This window comes from Erythrolamprus reginae, chromosome 4 (genome assembly GCF_031021105.1).
Source record: "Erythrolamprus reginae isolate rEryReg1 chromosome 4, rEryReg1.hap1, whole genome shotgun sequence".
NCBI classification, from domain to species: domain Eukaryota; kingdom Metazoa; phylum Chordata; class Lepidosauria; order Squamata; family Dipsadidae; genus Erythrolamprus; species Erythrolamprus reginae.
The window spans coordinates 52,686,120-52,705,181 of NC_091953.1; the positions used below are offsets into that span (position 1 = coordinate 52,686,120).

The window sequence follows — 19,062 nt, forward strand, 5'->3', positions numbered from 1 at the left end:
AGCGAGGAGGAGCATGTGCCTCCCATACAGTGCCTCCCATCCCATACACTGGCTGCTGCTGCCTCTTCCTTTTCATGATGAAGGACTCCCCTCTCCTCCCGCTCGCTTTGTAGCCGGCGCCTTTTCTTCGCTGTGGTGACCCCTCAGCTGCCCAAAGCGAAGGGAGTGTTTCTTTTCTCTGGGTGCTGGCAGAGGTTTATTCCCTGTCCAAGAGCCCAGAGAAAGGAAAATGCTTGGTTCACTCTGGACTGCCAAAGCCTCCTTTAGTGCCACCAAAAGGCTCCTATGGCAGCCCAGATGGCCAATATTAAAGGGGGATTGGCAGGAAACCAGCCGGGCCTTTGTGCCGCTCTCAAATTTCCTGGGAAATTTTTCTGGGCTCGGGTTCTTAAGTAGAAAATGGTTCTTAAGTAGAGGCAAAAAAACCCTTGAACACCCGGTTCTTATCTAGAAAAGTTCTTAAGTAGAGGCGTTCTTAAGTAGAGGTACCACTGTACAACTATTGAACTAAACAGACATTCGGTATCCACATATACATGTTGCACTGATCTGGCACACAGATATAGATATACACTATACACTTAATACTGTATATACCCTCAAAACGTCGCTACAGAGCACTGCACACCAAGACAACTAGACACAAGAACAGTTTTTTCCCGCACGCCATTACTCTACTAAACAAATAATTCCCTCAACACTGTCAGATTATCTACTATATTTGCACTTCTATTCTACTAGTTTTTCTCATCATTCCTATCACCCATTTCCTCCCATGTTGACTGTATTACTGTAACTTGTTGCTTATATCCTAAGATTTTTATTAATATTGCTTCTTCATTACGTATTTGACCCCTATGACAATCATTAAGTACCACATGATTCTTGACAAATGTATATTTTATTTTATGTACGCTGAGAGCATATGCACCAAGACAAATTCCTTGTGTGTCCAATCACACTTGGCCAATAAAATTCTATTCTATTCTATTCTATTCTATATTATACTTATTTGGCACATATGCATATTTGCTTAAAAATGACTTCATACGTCCTAAATCAATGAATGCATATATAGTTCTATGGAGGTTCGTATATATAAAGATCATATGTTAACAGTTTTATACAGTGAGCTTTTTTATATCTTACTTTGAATTTCCAACTCTGTACTTCGCACTTTACAAATCTTGCAGCCACTTTTGCATTCGTGTTCCTGTACCATTCTACGATCATTGTATCCCACTTTCCCATTCTGCCGTACATTGTATAACACCTTCTCACATACTGTGTCATAAAACTCATTTTTTCTCTATGCTTTTCTTTAATAGTGATTAACTATTTCTCAAAAGTTTTTTTTAAAATGGAACAAGTGAGTCACTTTCAGAATTTAGTGTTCAATTTCAAACAGAAAATGTGATGATTATCAGAAAAGTCCATGCTAATGTAAACTATTTTTGTTATGACTTTAGAAAATTAATTACAACCAACTCTCTTTCAAAGTGAATATACAGGCATATGCCACATGTTATATCTCTTCTAGTTCTCATAACTTGGTTTACAAGTTATTTGTCTTCTATAGCAATGTTATAGTTTACAGGTAGCCACAATTCAAAAGAGTTACAGTTAAAGATTACTAAGCAATGTAACTTTAACTTACAGTTACTGCACTGGCCTTGGACTTCTGAACTTTACCAGAAAGGCATCAAAATCAATCCATCATCTCACAAAGGTGTGCTTTCTTAACCTCTAGAACATATGGGATTGGCTAGAAATGTCTAGCATGTCAAACTGTTAATCATCACTTAAATTAAGGCATAGTTCCACCATAACTGGCATTAGTCTGCAGGGAACCTATTTAGCTGTCACAAATTCCTGCCTCTCCTGCTCTGCTTTAATTAAGCTTAATGCCTCGTAATTTGACCTTCTGTTGCTAACCTATTAACCTTATCTAGTACAAGTTCAAATATGATAAACTAACAAGTTGCTGTAAATGCCATTTAAACTGCTGAAAGTGTAAATGCTACTTTCCTCTCTTCAAAAATGAAAGGAATCCAACAATTCTGATCCTATCCTCAAAAAAGAAATACTGCCAAGAAAATTTCAAACAAGCATTGATATAAGTAAGGACTATAGTTAGCCTTCATAGAAGAACTCAGCAATAAATCTCAGCTGCACAGACATTTAATTCCTTACTCAGGAATAGGCTAACTGGTAGAAGATTTTAAAATATGACTTGCCTATTTTAGATTTTTTGTTGCTGACAAAAATGACAGCATGACACACAAATGATTTGCTCTCTGCAGTGCAAAGGAGTCAATGCTTTTTACAGAGGTCAATACTCTAAAGTTTAAAGTCTAGGCTTTTCCGGCTGACTCTTCTGAATGGATGGATACCTGGTCATTCTTGTGCCAGTTTTAGGTGAACACATTATATGGTGATATGGTTTTCTCTAGCCTGGAAATTAGTGGTTCCTGACAGATTAACTTCAATTCATCTACAAACAAAATAGAGAGCTCACCTTATCAATTAATACGACAGTATGCTATTTCAGTTTAGACATTATACAAAGACATATGTCTCTGAAGAAGGCTCTATGGCTGTGCAAGCTGGAAAGAGAGAAAATGACCACCAGTATTACTGGTGATGGGTGTTGAAAGACGTGACAACCAGGTTAGGAACAGATTGTCATGCAGAAAATCTATCTATTCCACTAAGAGCGGAAAGCGACCTGATGGCACATGATCAATAAATGCTATAGTGATTCTTCCTAATATTGAATTTCAATAAATCCAAAATACAACAGCTTTACATAATCAGCCTAAAATATAAATTGACAAAATGAAAAACAAAAAAATAAACACAAAACCTACATGGTCCTGGAAATTTTCATATTGCTAGTAAAGGAATAAAATGCAGAACCTCAAAAAATTAGCTTGATTTCAAAAAGGTAAAAACAGAAGTATTGCCTATAACAATGATGGTGAACCTTTTCTTCCTCAGGTGCCGAAAGAGCGTGGGCGGGCACTATCACGCATGCATGAATGCCCACACCCATAATTGAATGCCTGAGGAGGGTGAAAACAAGTTCCCCCAAAAGGTCCTCTGGAGGCTGGAAATGGCTTATTTCCCAACTTCTGGTGGGCTCAGTAGGCTCGGATTTTACCCTCCCCAGGCTCCAAAGGATTCCCTGGAGCTGGGGTAGGGTAAAATCGCCCTTCCCCATCCCCCCTGAGGCTCTCTGGAAGCCAAAAATGCCCCCCCCCCCCCCGAGCCTTTCTGCGAGCCAAAAATCAGCTGGCTGGCACACACATGCACGTTGGAGCTGAATTAAGGCAACAGCTCACATGCCAGCAGATATGGTTCCGCATGCCACCTGTGGCACCCATGCCATAGGTTCGCCATCACTGGCCTATAACTTTCAAATAATTTTGAAAGATTCCTCTCTGCTTAGAAGCCCCTTGAAAAATTATAAATTTTATTATTTTATAGAATAAATAATCAAAGCACAAATACATACATTGATATATTAAAAGATAGAGATATGTATTGCTCAAAAGTGTAATTTCATAATGTATCAAAAGACAAAGATATCTACTTATCAAAATATAATTCTGGCTCAGTTTAACACATGATCTTGGTGACAAGTGTATAGATTTCTAACCCTGATTTATTTTATACTATGTTGGTTTAATGGCTCTTTCAAGCATATGCAATAGTGCTATAAATAGAGAATATTATTAAACTGCCCTTTTGCAAGCTTCAAAAGTAGAGTATTAAACCTTGCTAGCATGAACATCTTTCTCATTTTGTATGCCACCAAGAGAAATTTCAACAGTGAAATATACTGCTCAAAAAAATAAAGGGAACACTCAAATAACACATCCTAGATCTGAATGAATGAAATATTCTCATTGAATACTTTGTTCTGTACAAAATTGAATGTGCACAACAGCATGTGAAATTGATTGTCAATCAGTGTTGCTTCCTAAGTGGAGTTTGATTTCACAGAAGTTTGATTTACTTGGAGATATATTGTGTTGTTTAAGTGTTCCTTTTATTTTTTTTGAGCAGTATATAACTTCAGCCTGATGATGGTGAATGTGATTTCACCGAAACGTCGCATAGACACTCAAAATATTACACGGGGCAAAACCCGAACTCAGAACAATCTACACACACACACACACACACACACACACACACACACACACACACACACATAGTTATATAGTCATGGGAAGTGGGGCATACACCCTTTGAGTTCTATGGTTTTATGTATCAGGATGTAGTAAAAATTATATGGTTCTTAGCAGTTCTTAGCAGGTAAATAACACTTCAGATGAGCAACACATAACAAATTACATTATGTCATCATTTATTTTACAAAAAGAAAGGCAAATAGAGAAATAAAAAAACTAAGCACACTTAATAACAACAACAACAGCAGCAACAACAACAGAGTTGGAAGGGACCTTAGAAGTCCTGCTTGAGCAGGAGACCCTACCCTACTTCAGACAAACACTTATCAAGTATCTTCTTAAAACTTCCAGTATTGGAGTATTCATAACTTCTGGGGGCAAATCGTTCCACTATTAAATTTCTAACTGTCAGGAACTTTCCCGTTAGTTCTAAGTTGCTTCTCTCCTTGATTAATTTCCACCCATTGCTTCTTGTCCTACCCTCAGGTGCTTTGGAGAATAGCCTGACTCCCTCTTCTTTGTGGCAATCCCTGAGATATTGGAACACTGCTGTCATGTCTCTAGTCTTTTTTTTTCTTTAGACATTAAATTTAGCAATGTTATTTGATTCACCCACCACTAGGCACATGGGCCACTACCGTTCTCCTGGTTCTCTCTCACAGACTTCCAACTTCCAGCCAATAACTCCACCCCAGCCTCTGTGAGTTAAAACAGCCAGTAACTCAAACTTCAGCTTCTGTGAATGTATACAGCCAGTAACTCCAACTACAGCTTATAATTAAGTAGCTTTTAGAACCATTTTTAGCAGCAATAACTTGAAGTAATTGTTTTCTGTATGGTTTTATTAGTCTCTTAGTTTCTTTTTTGGAGGAATTTTGACACACTCTTCTTTACAAAATTGTTTCTGTTCATTGAGGTTTGTAGACATTTATGCTCAGCTCTATTGAGATCCTGCACAGCATTTCAGTCAGACTGAGGTCCAGACCTTGATTATTTTCTTTTTCAGCCATTCTGTTGTAGATTTGCTAATGTGCTTAGACTCATTATCCTCTTGCATTGTTGGCCAAGCTTTAGCTGTGGACAGATGGCTTTACAGTTGACTATAGTACTTTGGTATATAGAGGAATTTATGGTCAACTCAATGACTGCAAAGTGCCCAGGCCACATGGCTGCAAAACAAGCCCAAATTATTACACCTCCATTCCCATGCTTGATGGTTAGTATGTTTGTGCTGATATGTTATGTTTGGTTTTCACCAAATATGGCCCTGTGCTATATGGCTAAACATTTCCACTTTGGTCTTATCTATCCAAAAATCAGCATTCTAGAAGACTTTGATTTGTTAAAATGCAACCTTTGCAAACCTAAGATGTGCTGCCATGTTCTTTTTAAACAGAAGACTTTTCCCCCCAATATCCCCTCCAAAGCAACCATTCTTGTTCAGTCTTTTCTAATTGTATTATCATGAACTTTAATATTTAACATGCTAACTGAGACCTGTAGAGTGTGAGATGTACCTCCTGGATTTTTTGGGGAATTTGTCTGAGCATTGCATGGTCTGACCTTGAGGTGAATTTGCTAGGACATCTATTTTTTAATTCATGTATTTATTTGTCAAGCATGTATAAGATAACAGATATAAGTATAAACAAATACATGAAATGGATCCAAGTAAATGGGGACATTAGGGCAGGGACGGTAGGCATAATGGTGCACACCCTTGAAAGACCTTAGGAATGGAGTGAGGTCAGCAAAACAATCTAAGGTTAAAATTGTGGGGGTTTGGGGAAGAAACCACAGAGTCAGGTAGTGAATTCCAGGCATTGACCACTATTGCTGAAGTTATATTTTCTGCAATCGAGTTTGGAGCAATTTACCTTAAGTTTATATCTACTGTATGCTCGTGTATTGTTCTGTTTGAAGCTGAAGTATTCATTGACAGGTAGGACATTGTAGCAAATAATTTTATGTACTAAATTTAGGTAAGACAGAAGGTGGCATGCTTCTAAACTGTCTAAGCCCAAAATTTCAAGTCTGGTGGCATAAGGTATTCTGTTGCAAACAGAGGAGTAGAAGATGTTTCTCATGAAATATCTCTGGACTCGCCCAGTTGTGTTAATGTCCAAAATGCAGTGCAGATTTCAGTCAGTGAGCTGTATTTGAAAATTGGTCTAGCAAATGTTTATATGATCTAGATCAGAGGTGGGCAATTAATTTTGCCATAGGGCCACATGAGAAATTTATTTATTTATTGGATTTTTATGCCGCCCTTCTCCTTAGACTCAGGGCGGCTTACAACATGTTAGCAATAGCACTTTTTAACAAAGCCAGCCTATTGCCCCCACAATCCGGGTCCTCATTTTACCCATCTCGGAAGGATGGAAGGCTGAGTCAACCTTGAACCGGTGATGAGATTTGAACTGCTGACCTTCAGATCTACAGTCAGCTTCAGTGGCCTGCAGTACAGCACTCTACCTGCTGCGCCACCCCGGCTGGTTCTTATCTAGAAAAGTTGGACCGACCTCCGTGTCACAGACAGCGGGCGGGCCGCATTCGACACCCAGGCTGCATCTTGCCCAGGTCTGCTCTTGATAGAAGTACTGTACAATATTACCAGAGAAGCTGCACAAGATTAAGTTAACAACTCTTAATGCCTTTTTAGCAATGTTGTTACAACGAGATATAGCACTTAGATCATTAGAGATGATATCTGTGAAGTTGCCAATTTTTTGACCATTCTGACACATCTACTTCTGGGAAGATTGGCAATTCTTGAATGTTTTCCACTTGTGAAAAATCTTCCTCACTGCAGAATGAATGACTTTAAATTATTTGGAAATAGCCTTATGGCCCTTCCCGGATTGATGTAGGAGATGATCAGGCTGAGCCAAAGGGAGGGGTCAAAGTTGTCATAAATCACAAGTACCTTCTTGCCTGTAAGTGATCTAAGTCCAGCCCACCTTGAATTCCATTCTATTCTTAATTCTTCCACATTTCCCTTAACGATCACTCTCCCCATTCTTGTACAGAATTTAAGCCTGCAATAAATCTTTATACTTATACAAACTGCTTGAATCTCCCGATTTCCCATGTGCTTGACAATTAATGGGGCAGCAACAATTGCTTTTCTAAGATCATTGCTGATATCTTTACTCTTTGATATTGTGTTAACGTCAAAGCACCTCTCAGTGCTGAAGACTAGCAAATTCCTAAGCCATTCCTCAAGGGCAATCTTGTGTTTCTTTTTAACCTCTTCTTTTTCAAGGCTAAGTTGATACTTACCTTCTTCAAAATCAATTTGTTGTTCTATTAAATTACACAAAATGTCATTTTTATCCATTAAATATGAGTAGGTTAAGGGGGATTTTAAGATTATAATATAGGTTTTTCGAATATCAATTCAAAAATCTAGGTTCTGAAGTTAAAAACATTTCTCCTTAGTTCTAGATTGCTTCTCTAAATTAGTTTCCGATTATTGTATCCTGCCTTCTGGTGCTTTGAAAAATAGGTTGATCTCTCTTTTTTGTGGCACCCCTAAAATAATTATTTCCCTAAAACATGCCATACACTAAATAAAATAAATTCCCAAAACAATCCTTATCTTAACATCAATATAAATAATAATATAAACAACTGAATAAATGTAAATATGAATAGATCTTTTTTAAAAAGACACTTGTACATTTTTATCACAAGATGACATGATCCAATGGCTATGTGCCTGTGTGCCAGTATAAAAAGAGGCATATTTAGGTTTTGTTATGAACTATATAATTGACAGTATAAAAGATAAATATTTGATAACTCTTGAGAACGGCTTACTTCCCTTGGAAAAAGAACATTTACAATGTTAATGTTAATAAACCAATGGCATCAACATTTTTATGTGTAATTTGATTCTGTTATCAATTTCAATATATCAAATAAAATTAGTATCTAATTTTATTGATTTCAGTTGAAAATAATTAGGACATAAATAAATATGTATAGTTTAGGGGGCTTGATGGCTCAGCTGTTAAAGATGTTTGGTTGGTCAGCTGGAAAGCTATAGCCCTGGTTCAAGACCCAAGCACGAAGTGGTGAGTTCCCATTTCTTGCCCCAGCTCCTGCCAACCTAGCAGTTCAATAGTATTCAAATGCAAGTGGATAAATAGGTACCACTTTAGTGGGAGGGTAACACTCATGCTGGCTACATGAGGCAGCCTTGTAATATGGCTGTCTCAGCTAAGCAACAGAGGTGAGCATAGCCCCCACCGCAGTGTTGGTGAACTTTTTATGGTTTGTGTGCCAAAATGGGGTGTGTGGGTGTGTTAGCCTGTGTGCACGCTACCCCACTTTCCCATTCTACGCATGTGCACCCCCATGATGCTCTGGTGAATGCACACAATCCCCCGTCCCCTCGCATGCACACAGGCCTCACTGAAGCCTGCGATGTGAAAAAAACGGGCAAACCGGAAGTACAGAAAAACAGAGTTCCAGTTTGCCCGTTGTGCTGTTTATTGCACTCTGTAGGGTCCAGGGAAGCTTCCTGAAGCCCAGAGTGAAAAAAACAGCACAACGGGCAAACCAGAAATTCAGAAAACATACTTCTTGTTTGCCCACTGTGCTGTTTTTTGAACTCAGGAGTGTTCAGGGAAGCTTCCTGAAACCCCGGACTACAAAAAACATCCCAACAGACAAACCAAGGCTTTAGGGAAGCTTCTCTGAAGCATCCAGAGAGCGAAATGGCCTTTCCCAAGAGCAACATCTTGTATGCCTTCCAATATAGCTCCACATGCCACCTGTGGCACGTGTGCTACTGGTTTGATATCATGGCCCTAGAGTCAGACATGAGTGGTCAGGAGAAACCTTTACCTTTCCATGTATATTTTGGCTAAAACTTGGCTTTTCAAATTTACAATAGCTAATTTTTGTTTGAAAATCAACAAAGTGATAAATTCCATTTAGTGAGCCAACAATATGTTTCAATGTTCACTGTTTTACTGTTGCCACTCTCTGATGATGAAATAGTTTCTCAGATTTAAGGCTTGCTCTATTCTTTTTGTTCTAAAAACTACTGAAGAAAATAAGTAGAGTAGCTTATAATCACCAGAATTAAATTTACTAAAATTTATTTGTGTTATTTAGTGTTTGTTTTTAATTATATTTTTATCCCGACATATATTTTGTGTTGGTTGCTGGTGCGTGCGTATGCGCACATGCACAGAGATGGCACTAACATACTTATCTCCTTTCCCCCTCACAATAATAACCTATGACTATAGTTGGGGTAAGAGTGATTAATCAAAAATCTCCAGCTGGTTTTTGTGTCTAAGGAAGTCCTAGAACTCACAATGTCCTTGTTTCTAGACCAGCACCATAACTACTACATTAAAGTGTCATTACAAATTTATTTTATTTACTTTCCATTTTGATTATTAATAAATTAAAATATTTTAAGTTTTTATCATTTTGCATAATAAATGGTGGGTTTTAATTTATTTACACTTAGCATGGATATTTTAACTATGTTTTTTTAACTGATGCAATGCAATTGTGTTTTCATACAACATCCTAAAAATACAATACATAAATACATAAGAAAAGCATTACCCAAAGATGTCTCTGGAACATTTTTCTGGAAACACCTCCTCTCATTAGATAATATAATGTATTATAGTATGATGCTTACAACAAATTATTATTGGAGATTGGTGAAAAGAAAAGCAGGTTCTAAGTCCATTTCTGCCCACCATATTCTACAGTAAAATATTTTTATTGTTTCAATTGTAATATATATTTTAATTATAAGCCATCCAGAATCATTAAGATAGGTGGCTATAGAAATCAAATAAATAAATAAATAAAATATTATGACATATTTACTAGTACATAATAACAGTCACGTAGTATGTATGAAAATATGATATTACTAGAAAAGAAATTAATCTCCAAAAACAAATAATAGCCCCATCCAGACTAAGGGTCTTGCAAATAAAAATTGAAGTTGTGGCAAGTGAAGAGGGGAGAAGGCTATATTTTCTTCTGTCCAAAAGTCAAAAATGTATTTCCTGAATATAATCCTTTCATTTGAATCAGTTATAAATTTATTCATTTGTTAAATTATTTTTAAAGTTCATTATGAAAAAATAAAGCTATTGATTCAATTTATAGAACAGATATCTTTACAACAAAGACACAAGCAATAAAAAAGTCAGTGGCAATTTTTTATTATTGTTTTTACTAAGACATATTTTAATGATCAGATACATTTCTGATTCCATTCTTATTTTTTTTTGGAGGAGGTAGAGATGGTGGTAGAGGGGGGAAAGGGGAAAGGAGAACCTCCTACTTTCAAAAAGTTTTCCTGCAGGATCTGAGTAACTTATACAAGAATTCTACATGGTCTGAGATGCAATTTATTTATTTAATTAATTACATTTATATGCTTGTGGATTCAGGGTGGCGAACAACAATAAAATAACATACAAAAGCTACTTGTTGTTCTACTTGTAGACAAATTGCTTGTCTAAGTCACTTAATTGCATAAATTAGTAATTTTCTGAAGCAATACCAATTCTACCCAAAAGCTAAGCCCTACTGAATTAAATGGACCTTACATCTAGAAAGTTAAGTACTGTACAGGTAAGTCCTCAACTTATGCCAATTGAGCCCAAAGTTTGTGTTGTTAAATGAGTATTTTATGACTTTGCTTGCCATGGTTGTTAAGTGGATCACTGCAGTTCTAAATTAGTAACACAATTATTAATTGAATCTGGTTTTGCCATTGATTTCACTTGTCAGAAGGTTGCAAAAGGTGATCATGTTATCCCAGGACACTGCAACCATCATAAATGTGAATCAGTTGTCAAGCATCCAAATGTAAATCCCATGACCATGGAGATGCTGTAACAGTCATAAATGTGGAAAATGGCCGTAGGTCACTTTTTTTAGTGTTGTTGTACCTTCAAATGGTCACTAAGCAAACAGTTATAAGACAAGGACTACCTGTATAGGGTTAGAGTATAAAACATGTCAGATAAATATACTTTTAAGATAATCTGAGCTCAGTATTTGTTTTGTAATGCTGAATAGTGTTGCCTTTTTTTTTTGCCTTTTAGAACATAACGACAGCCAACAGATTATACTACGTAATAATTGTTAAAATGTTGTGGATTTAAAGAAGCCTTTTCACATTTACTACTGGGGGAATCATTGATGTTGATCAGCAATTGCATACTGAAGTTTCTTATTTGGAACTCTTTATTATGCTTATATAAAACATAAAAAGAAAAAAGAACAAATGAGGAAAAAGAAAAAAGAAACTAATAAAACATACAATGTTACAATAGATAATGGTTATTTACAATGGAAATACATTTCATTCTGAATGTATGCTTGTGTATTGATATGTGTTTGTTCTCTCCTTATGAACTGGCTCCTTATCAATATAGTAGAAAGACTGATTAATATTATTCCATGTGGTAAATTTTAATGCTGTAGCTAATAACTTTTCCCCCCTTATGCACTGTAATACACTTTTAGTGACATTCTAAAAACATTCCAAGGCACTAACTTTTTCTTAGGTCTTGGTACTGATCTCTATAAACTGGAAACACATTCTAAAATGGCCAAAGTCTATTTTGGTGGCAAATAACAAACAAGCAATAGCACTGATCATAAATTATTTGTATCAACCCTGATTCACTGGAAGCAGTATCTCCATCCAAGACTATGCAGCATCTTTCAGACCTTCATAATTTTATGTAACTTCTACAGCAGTTAGATTTTTGTATCTTGGCATTCTTAGATGATTAAAAACCTGTTGTACTGAAACATAATATTAACAGTACAGTACTGTCATATTCAACAAACAAGATACCAGGAAATTTACATAAAATCAAATACTGTAGTTTTTGTATTTTCCATATTTGTTGCAAAATGCATCAATCATTTTGTTGATCAATGCTTTAAATGACATTTTTAGAAGCACAGATAAAAGAGATCACTAACCTGAAAACCAACTAGATTTGGTGTGAATTGGAGGGCATTTAACTTGTAGATTTTTAACAGTACATTATGTTAGTTGATAAAGGCAATAATCTATAAATTCGGCACATCTATATCTGTACTTATAACTAGATCCGCAATCTAACTTCTTTCTCAATTTCCCCCCCCCCCCCACAGTTCTGAGGAATATCTACTAATTAATGTAATTTAATGGATTTTCCTAAGAGTGTAATCAGAGGAAGTACAGTACTTTCACTTTCCCCCACCATACTTATTGGAAGTGATCTATATTAATTGTCAATTTTCACTACATGCAGAATTTCATCTATATTTTTAAAAATCTACAGAGTAATCATATTTAATATAAAGTTTAAACAGCAAATCTAAAGAATTATGGAAATGCATTTCACTCAGATATTGAAATTAAGTTTTTACTAGAAACAAAGGCAGAATAAGAATTCTTATCCAGGATCAACCTATCCAAACCAACCTTTAAGCATCCCATGCTTTTATTTATTTATTTATTTATTATTTATTTAATTTTACTTCTATGCTGCCCAATCTCAAAGGACTCAGGGTGGCTTACAACAATATAAAAATTACATATAACAACAGCAAGAAAAATAAGTCAAGAAAAAAACTAATTGCTAAAATCCTAATTAAAACTAAAGACAATTCATTAGCATACATACAAGTCTTTCAAACCAATTCAGACATATGACAAGCTAGTGGTTGATTTCTTTTAAAGTGATGTTTTAATTTTTTGTGGCAGGTATTATACACTTGTAAAAAAGCAACTTAAGCAAAATATTTCAGTTAATTATATTCAGTTTTAAATCCATACCACCATTGGTGATAGAATCTAGCACCTCTTGGTGATCTTATTTTTTTTAAGATCAGAATAATGAGAAAAAGACCTCCTGGAAGAAAGCAATTAAGCCTTCTGTAATAGATCTATGTATTGTTTCCAAGACAACATGAATGTGTTGGTTAGTCACAAGAATCAAGCTTGAGTTAACTTTTTAAAAATAATTCATAGGCCTTTTAGGAATTTGTAGGAGTCCAAGCACACACAAAAAAAATCACAATAATGTGCAAATGACTAGGAAAAGAATATGAAAAACCTGATCTTTCAACAAGCAAATTCATATGTCAACATCTTCTGTTGATTACAGTTCCACCCTACACTAAACTCTGTTGTTTGAAAACGACTGACACTTTTTTCTAAAAATTATAATGCAGGGTTATTTAATATAAATACAATTTTGGAAACTTATAAATATTAATAATTTGTGAAAAAGCATCCATACAATGATTAAAAATGCAATTCAAAGCTCATAAAAACCCCCAGAAAGGCAGCAATATGACCAGTTCTATCTTTTACTTTTACTCCCCCTCACTCCCCAAAGAAATAAAGGGGGAAGGGAGAGAAATTAGCAACCCTGGTTTAGTAAAGTTATATAATGACATAGTGCACCACTGAAAGAATGCTGTGATGCACTATGGAGTGGTATATAAGTCTAAGTGCTACTGCCATTGCTATAATAAAGATGGTACTCTATATATTTTAACCCTATTCCAATTATGAAGAAAAACTTAAAGTATATCCCAAAATAAGGGCCAATAGCAAATTAATCATGCTAAGCTCTATACCTGTTAAGTATTGAGCAAATACAAGCAACTGAAAGAATCTGGAATTTACTGAGTAAGTGAAGCTTTGAACACATTCCATTAATAAGTCACATACTCAGTGCCACACCTTTATTGGCAATGTATTTGTGTATATTTATATGATCAGTCTGTGCCCGGGAATTTACTTAAAAATCAAGTCATATTTTCTGAAACACAAATAATTATCTACACCTTACTTTAAATTTAGGAACTTCCATCATGTAAATATTCCCTCCAAACACTGCATTTGTTTTACAATAATTAAAAATAGCCACGCCTCTACCAATATTTTTCTTATCATCTGTCCTAAATCAATGCTTTACGGATTTTTTATATATATAAAAAGAGGTTCCTTCCTGTATTCCTTCCTGAATTAAAAAAATCCAAAAACTTTTTAAAAAGAAAGATTTAAAAATATCAGAGACAAACAGAAAGCAAAAACAGAACACTTAGAAACATAACATACTTCGGTGTTATTAAGCACATTGCCTATTCAGATCACACATGCTTAACTAGTCTACTGAGAATGTGACATATGTCACACTGAGCTATAATCCATTAAAAGTTAAATACAGATTCATTCATCTTTTCTTTTATAACAGGCTTTATTCCAGAGAGAAAAGAGCAACCTTCATCACTAAAATCAAACTGAAATTAAAAGTTGAATTGTCCTATGTTCCCAAGAACTCTGTGAATTATATTAGGCATGACACTATATCTGTTTTGTACTAAAAATATGCCACTCAGTATTGTAGAAATAATTAGTTTGGCAAATAAACTACATATATAGAAAAAAAGTTGTCAAAAATAATATACATTATCCATATATTGCACTTCATATTTAGTAAGGTCACAACTTTATAACAAATACAGTATACAGTACTGTATATGCTAAGGGTTGACACTGTTAGCAAGTAAATTATACACTTTATACTTTTTTAAAGTTTCTTGATACCACTGCCAGTGATCTTCCAATCACAACTGTTTATCAATAAATTCAGTAAGTACAGTTCAAAAACCCATAGGGATTTTATCATTTTTCTCCCTATTATTTCTGAAGAAGCCCTGGCCAAGAAAATCATCACCAGAGATAAATGGTGCAACAAGATATGGTTGCGCTTGGAACAAGGCAAAAGAAAGTGGGAATACATTATTGAACTAAGCGATTCGGAAATATGTTATTGAAGATCAGGATAGACGAAGAACAAAATTCTTAATATCTGTGTGCATACATGCACGCGTGCATATCTCCTTGTTTGCCAATGGAAAGGAAGTGAATAAATAACGAGGTGAGCCCAGGCAGAAAAGAGGCACGGCCTTGTCTTGAGCGGTTGTGCATGCAAATTAAAGAAGAAACGGGAGCTTCGGAGCGGTACGAGGAGACTCTGGAGCAAGGAAGGGAGTGGGAAGAAGAGGGCTGAGCCTTCAGAAGCTCGCCAAGGTTTGCCTCGGCTCTAAATAAGCCGCAGAGGAGCAGCTGGTGGAACTGCAGCTACTGCGCACAAGACTTTGTGGGCTCTCCAATTCAGAGAAAGGTTGAGGGGAAATTATGGAGGATGCGAAAGGGAAAAATAACAATAATCATTTTTTAAAACCGCCCCATACACCAGGCTGGAAAGCCCGAGGATAGGGGGCACAAACTTTGCTCTCTCTGCTTTCCTAATTCGCCTCCAAACTTTATTTATATAGCTCCTGTGGCGAGGGAGGGGGGGAGGGAAAGCGAGGGGGGGGGGAACTGACCGGTTCCACCGGAAATAATACTGAAAGATCCGAAGTGCCCCCTTCCCCATTCTTCCTCCGGCGTCTGTGCCCCACGGCTCCATCCATCCGTTTAAGTCTCTCCCTGATCCCAGTTCTTGTCAGGTTGCCAAAGCGGCGCCTCTCCAGCTCGCTCTACCTCCGGAATCCCTAACCTCAGCCGCGGCCATTTCCATTTTCTTCCTCGCTGTCCTCTTCTACCCGCCCTCCTTGTACCCCTCCCCCGGCGAAAGGCCAACCGGGGACCTCACACTTACCTCCCAAAATGAGGCTCGTGGAATTCCCGCCGGTCGTTTCCGCGACTACCATTTCCGTCCTCAGGAAGCAGCGGCGGCGGCAGCCCTGTCTGGAGCGAGCGCCGGCCCGCCTGTCCGCAGCCCGTCAGAGAGCTCTGAGCGCGCGCGCGCGCCAGAGCGCACCTCCCCTTGCTCCAAAGGCCACCCGTGACAAGCGGACGCGAACTCAAAAGACAGTTAATTCTAGCGTGGCGGAGCTCCGACGAGTGGCGGCTTAAGGGAAGGGAAGGGGAGGAGAAAGCGGCCGCCGCTCTACCAAGCAACTCGTGAAGCCGCCGCCTCCGACGCCGACACGAAAGCGCACAGAGACATATCTGCACTAGCACTACTACACAATGCCCTTTCAGGAAGCTGCCCTCACCCTCTCCACAGGGTATCTGCGTCTCTGTGTGTAAATGTCCTCCTCCTTTCTCCCTGATTCGGGGCTCTGCTGCAATGCCTGCGAGGCTGACTTTCAAAGCCTCACCCGCAGCCTACGATCTTCCCTCACTCCCCTCCCTTCTTCCCAGCCTGTCAGTCCCTCCCTCCCTCGCCCCCCCCTCTCTCTGTGTGTGTGCCATTCATCGGTTTAGCCAAGTTTCGCTGCTTTAACCTTTTTCTTTCCCACCACCAGCTAGGAAAAATCTTCCATTGTATCTTTGACACAAATCACAGCTGACTATTTGGCAACCGTCTCATGGAAGGCTACAAGGCTTGCAAATAAAGTTCATTTCAAAGTTCATAATACACCAGCAAACGCATAAGCGCACCAGTGTGCCTACCATCCCTGTCCAATTGTTCCCTCTTATCAGTACTCATCTTATGTATATAAACAATGTTATATTTATGTATATTACAAAAAGTGCTTGATAAAATATAAATAAATAAATAAAATAAAAAGTTGATTTGAATATACAGTCAACAAAAGGCATGGCAAACCAAGGTGTGTGTGAGAGAGAGAAAGAGAGAGCTGAAGCGCAATTTAACACCAATTGCTTTAGATTTTTCAGGAGACAGTAATTAGGGAAGTTCAAATAATTTCCTCAGAGGAATGATTTCATGTTGGCTGGTAGTGAACTGATACAGAGCAAATATTCAAATTTAGCCAGACATAGAATAACATCTAGAAAAATATCAATATATCAAAATCTTTTTAATGTACATGAAACTAAGGAATATGACAACTATATGTTATCTAAAAGATTAAAAGTGAAAGGAAATACAATAATCAGATGTCCAAAAATTCAAAAAATCTTTTAAGTGTGGTAAAAATTCTAGTATTTAGGAGCCAGTGACCTAAATAACATTGTTTTCCAATAATAGAAACAATAATATAATATAATTATATTTTCCCCTAAGACTTTCTAAACAGGAAATAAATAAATAACTTTATGGTGCACTTGCATTTCATCTTGCTGCATTATGTTTCAGTTGTTGTTTTAATTCTTCTACCAGATTTTATTTCATGTCTACCAAAGTTCCTCAAAAATTTCTATTTAACATTCAGTCAAAGTGTGGTTAGATCAGTAGTAGGCAAATAATTTTTCCAAAGGGCCACATGAGAAACTAGTGGAGGGCTGCTGCCCCCTCCTGCTTTCCCCTGGCTGCCCCCTGCTATCCCCAGCCACCACTGTTCTCTCATTGCCACTACTGCCCCCCTCCCATCACCACAGGCTAGACAAAGACACCCAAATAGGTGGATGTTGCCTGCAGGTCATAAAATGCCTACATCTGGATTAGTTGAACCCAAAATTTAAACTACTATAATAATTGTATTGAACAATTAGATAATAAGTCAATAATTTTGCCTTGGAACAAAAGATAGCTTGTCATAAAGGACCATCCACTCCCTTACAGTGTAACAGGTTTATAGACCAAAATTTCATTAACTTGCCAAATCCCAGGTAAATTATCAATTGTTATAACAAAATGTAATAACGTTTAAATATTTAACATCTAAATAACATTTGACTATGATGATACCACGTTGTTGATTCAGAACCCAATTGATTTGCAGTAAATGTTGGCTTGTGACACAACAAAGTACTTAAAAGATAGTCCTCAGCTTACTATCACAGTTGAAGCCAGAATTTTGTTGCTAAATGAAATAGTTGTTAAATGAGTTTTGCCCCATTTTATGACCTTTCTTTCAGCAGCTGGTAAATGAATAACTGAAGTGGTTAAATTAGCAACACAGTTGTTAAGTGAATCTGTCTTTCCCATTGACTTGGCTTGTCAGAAGATTACAACAGGTGATACATGTCCCTGGGACACTGGAACAGTCGTAAATGTTGCCAAGTATTTGAATTTTGATCACCTGATCATGGGAATGCTACAAAGGTTATAAGTGTGAAAAACATTTTTCAATGTCATTGTAACTTTAAAGTGTCATTAAATGAACTGTTGTAAGTCCCAGACTACCTGTATGTTATTAATTAAAACACTGGTTAATGAATGGGTCACTAATGTTTACATAATCTTACATATCATTTTATATATAACTTGAGATAAAGTGTGGGCCCTACAGCCTTCAAGATGCATTCCTTTACAGAGAATCTATCATGACACATCTTGAAATTGAAAGTCATTTTAGGAAAAAAGTGTGAATGAAGTCTGTTTTGGGGGAAATGTCCCTAATGAAAAGAAAATATGACTCTAACTTAATATAAGTTCAGCATTTGATTCAACATTAATACTTTAAGAATGGGAAAGTAATACTGTATTTCATGTGAGGCAAATTATTTTCAGTGTTTAATTAATTACAATCATTGGCTAGACTAAGCTATATAAATTCAAACAAGCTCTGCAAAATAGTAGGAAGATTAACATAGAAGAAGAAAGATAAAACATTAATTCATAATAGAATTAACTTAAAATTTTAGTGTTATTACTATATGTAAAAGTGAAGAGCAGGCACTGATTAGTTGAAAGAAATCTTTTAAAGTAAGGCTTTGTATAAAATATTCTAACATTGAATATACTCAGTGGTACCAGTCATATATATTTCATGAAATTAAATAATGGCAACAATAAAAACAGAAATTATATCAGAGTCCCCAGGGAGTTGGCTGGCATAAAAATCGAATGAATGAATGAATGAATGAATTAATGAATAAATAAATAAATAAATAAATAAATATCAACTTCTCACACCATTCCATTTCCAAATT

General features: G+C 36.6%; 1 protein-coding gene across 1 annotated transcript in view; it reads right to left on the reverse strand.

Moving 5' to 3' along the window:
- Positions 1 to 16,347, reverse strand: part of NRIP1 (nuclear receptor interacting protein 1) — a 77,246-nt gene extending 60,899 nt beyond the window's left edge. Inside the window, exon 1 of the mRNA XM_070750269.1 lies at positions 15,875 to 16,347. The gene's annotated coding sequence lies outside the window, so the exon portion shown is untranslated. The remainder of the gene's footprint in view (positions 1 to 15,874) is intronic.
- Positions 16,348 to 19,062: the final 2,715 nt, after the last annotated feature.